The sequence below is a fragment of the Octopus bimaculoides genome, chromosome 2, assembly GCF_001194135.2.
Source record: "Octopus bimaculoides isolate UCB-OBI-ISO-001 chromosome 2, ASM119413v2, whole genome shotgun sequence".
NCBI classification, from domain to species: Eukaryota; Metazoa; Mollusca; class Cephalopoda; order Octopoda; family Octopodidae; genus Octopus; species Octopus bimaculoides.
The window spans coordinates 44,126,585-44,130,304 of NC_068982.1; the positions used below are offsets into that span (position 1 = coordinate 44,126,585).

The following is a 3,720-nucleotide window of genomic DNA, read 5'->3' on the forward strand; positions in this document are numbered from 1 at the left end:
TATATATATATATACGATATTTACCATGTGAACTATGATGAAAAATATGAGAAAGATACGGTATATAATTTTTTGTGCATTAAAAAGCCAAAGCTGTTAGACGCTGGCGTACAGCGATCGATATATACGCAGTGAACGTTTTCTCTATTTGCGTGCAATAAGGCTTAGGGCAAGCGAGTGTAACATCGAAATAACTTGAAAAGAATGCATGTGGGAATGCCGTTATAATGAATGCTCATTTAAATGTATTTTGCATGGAGTTGATGTACTTTTTAACAGGAGAGGAGTGCCTGCAGGCTGGTTCTTCTCAAGTTTATGCATTTTCAGGTTCAATGTGTTTCAAATAAGTACTGACAATTGAAGGTGATTGCAAAGACAAAGAACTACCTGTTTTTTTTTAACAATTTTAACAGTGAGAACATTGGACAAAATATTTTATTGACATTAATAGCTTGTACCTCAGCTAATTACTGTTGAGAACTGCATAATCCATGTGTCATGTTAGAGATCTAAAAGGCATTTTCGAATTTCATTATTTTCTTTAATCCAGGCAACGCTGGATATTTCTGCTAGTTATATATATATCTATATAATGAAGGAAATTGTAGTGCTCAGGTGCACTACAACTTAAAAAAAAACCCATCAGGTGTACTGTTGGCGGATTTCAGGAACCATGGAAGTTTTGAAGGATGTAGTGTCTTGATAGCTAACAACTGATACAGGTAGTTTATTCCATGCTTCAGCAATTCTGAGCGTGAAAAAATGTTTCTGAAAGTCAAGAGTGCTGTGTTGTTTTTTGATTTTATAAGAATGTCTGCAAGCGTTTGTCATATGGAATCCAAAACGATACCCAAGGTCGTTGTTGGAAAGATGGTGGATAATCTTGTTGGTGCCTACCAAGTTAGTTCCCAGGCATCTGAGCTTCAATGTATCCATGCTCAGAGAAGCAAGACGTTTAGAGTATGGTAGATGTCTGAAAAGAGACCCCACACCTTTATCTTCCTCAGTGATGCAATGAACTGACTGAAAAGAAAGGAATTTGACCATGTATGTGTGTGTGTGTGTGTGTGTGTACGTGTGTGTATGTGGGTGTGCACACATGCAACTACACACACATACACAATGGTCTTTCATACAGTTTTCATTTACAAATTTCATTCACAAGGCGTCAGTTGACAGGCGGTCATAGTGGAAGTCACTTTGCTCAAGGTGCTGCAAAGTGAAAAAGAACTTGAAAACATATATGGTTATTAAGCAGACTTCGTATTCACACAGCCATAATGTAAGCTCCAGATTACCCTAAGAATGCTTCTGATCAATATTCTACCCATTCAGGTGTTGACCAGGTCTAAACATCAACAATAACGACAATAAACACCACCATCAAAACAAGAGAGGAGCAAGTGTGTGTTAGTCTTTTAGTAGACGCCTGTGTGGGTGGTACTTGCTAGTGTCTGGGCAGTGAAAGAGTTGTTATTTCAGTTCAAGCTTCCAATTTTACAAATTAAACAGTATGGAAACTACTTCAGTTACCAGTTTTTTTTTACTACTACACTCAGCAACCATTCTCAAAGTTACAGTAGGCATATGATAATTATGTAATATCTGACATAAAACTCAATGGCTGAGACCAATAACAAAAAAAAAAAAAATGAAGAAACTAAGTTTAAAAAAACAAAAAAAAAAAACAGAACAAAACAAAAATGCCATCCTTCATTCATAAAATATTAAAATGAATCATGTGTGTGTATGCATGTGTGCACATATGTGTGTGCATGTGTGTATATGTGTATTTATGAAAGGGAGGGAAAGAAAAAAAATTTTATGAAAATGAAAACTGATAGCAGCAAAAAAAAAGAAACATAAAAAAAGAAAAATGAAGAAAAATGCATTTTTGCATTATAATCAGAAAATATATCCTGACAATTTAACCAAAGTTAGTTAATTTTCTTAGACCCTTTTAAAATCAGTTATTCCTTCTTTCCTTCTTTCTTTTTTTCTATTTTCTTTCTTTCTTTCTTTCTTTATGCTAGGTCAGCCCAAAACAGTTTAACATTAGTTTTCCTTAAAATATTGCAACCCTAAATTTCATAAACTACAAACCACCTTTCCGAGACAGTGGACAAAAAAGGACCTCCTTGCTTACCCCTGATTGTGTAGCACCTTAAAATTTGATACATTTGCAAGTAGCTTCTTTGATTTCAGTTTGTCTTTCCAGGTCTCTCTCTCTCTCTCTCTTTCACTTTCTTTCTTCCATGAGAACAACTGTGAGAACCAGATGATACAAGAATTCCCAGCAGCACCCAGTCTTTGAGCGAATCAGTGTAGAAAATGTAGCAGGCTGGATATAGATATTTGACGGACACCTACTTATTAGATTCCATATTGTATGTATTTTTAACTCAAACACGGCTTAAACTATTATTCTATATAGACCATACAGCACTCTAACTCCTACATGTTACACAAGAACTAATGCTAAATGACGTCTCACGAGGGAAAAATAACAATGTGCAGTCATTAGTTTGGGCTAGTTATTTCTTTCACAATTTTCTCACTCTAACTGAAGCATCAATTTTCCAAAAGCTTAGCACAATAAATAAATAAATAAAGGGAGGAAATAATAATAATAATAATGATTTCTTTATTAACCACAAGGGTTTACATTAAGAAAAACATTATGGACAGACATTTTGCATTGTGTTTATCTAAATTATTTTTGCAGTAGTTCAACTATGAACATCCAAACAGGCTCTAATTATTTGATGTGTAAGCTTTATCTATACTTCTCTCCCCCTTATGTAACTCTTTTGTCTTTTATAACAGCTGATAATGCTTTTCACATGCAAGTTGTCAAAACCCGATTCACACAAAAAAAAACCGAAATCTCTCACTAGTTATACCTCAGTTCAAGCATTAACCTTTATGATCTTCTCAACATCGCCACTATGAGCTCCAAGCCCCTGAAAGCTTATTTGTGTTCAGTTCTTACTTTTCTCTTATGCTTAACCATATATTTATTCCAATATTATTCAAGATGGCTAGCCTTTTAGTTAAAGGAATCTGGAAATAACTATGTCATATTGAAATTCAAATCTCTCTCTCTCGTAGTTAAACCCTTTAGCATTTAAACTGGCTATATTTGGCCAAAATATTCTACCTGTGCTTATGTTCAAAATGGCCAGATCCAATGTCTCACACATACCCTGTGATGTCGTTCTAGAAATATACAACCACATCATTCAAATCTAGAAGTGATCAGATAATGCATAATTAATTCAGAACATTGTAAATAAATAAGCATTACATTTGACAGAATAATTTGAATGCTAAAGGGTTAACTGCTTTTGATGAATAAATTGGCTTTTTCTCACACCAAACTAAGTAAGGTTGTGGTTGCCCATGGATACAGCCATATCCCTTGCAAGCCTCTCCAGCCGAGCATGCCTAATCTTGCAGGCTCGTGGGTGCTGGTGCCACATAAAAGGCACTCATACCAGTGCCATGTAAACACACCCATACCCGTGCTGTGTAAGAAGCACCCTGTACACTCTGGTAAAGTGATTGGCATTAGGAAGGGCACCCAGCCAAAGAAACCATGCCGAAACAGAAAAATGGAGCCCGGGCAACTCTTCAGCTGGCCAGCTCCTGTCAAACTGTCCAACCCATGCCAACATGCAAAACAGACATTAAATGATGATGATGATGATGATGATGAAT

General features: G+C 35.7%; 1 protein-coding gene across 9 annotated transcripts in view; it reads right to left on the reverse strand.

The window, feature by feature from the left end:
* LOC106869733 (zinc transporter ZIP11) overlaps nucleotides 1–3,720 on the reverse strand; it is a 172,182-nt gene that overhangs the window by 46,973 nt on the left and 121,489 nt on the right. Inside the window, exon 11 of one of the 9 annotated variants that reach the window (XM_052976859.1) lies at nucleotides 80–973. The exons of 7 other annotated variants lie outside the window; for them this stretch is intronic. The gene's annotated coding sequence lies outside the window, so the exon portion shown is untranslated. Of the gene's footprint in view, nucleotides 1–79; nucleotides 1,024–3,720 lie in introns of those variants that run through there. One more of the 9 variants, XM_052976847.1, reaches the window with a different exon arrangement.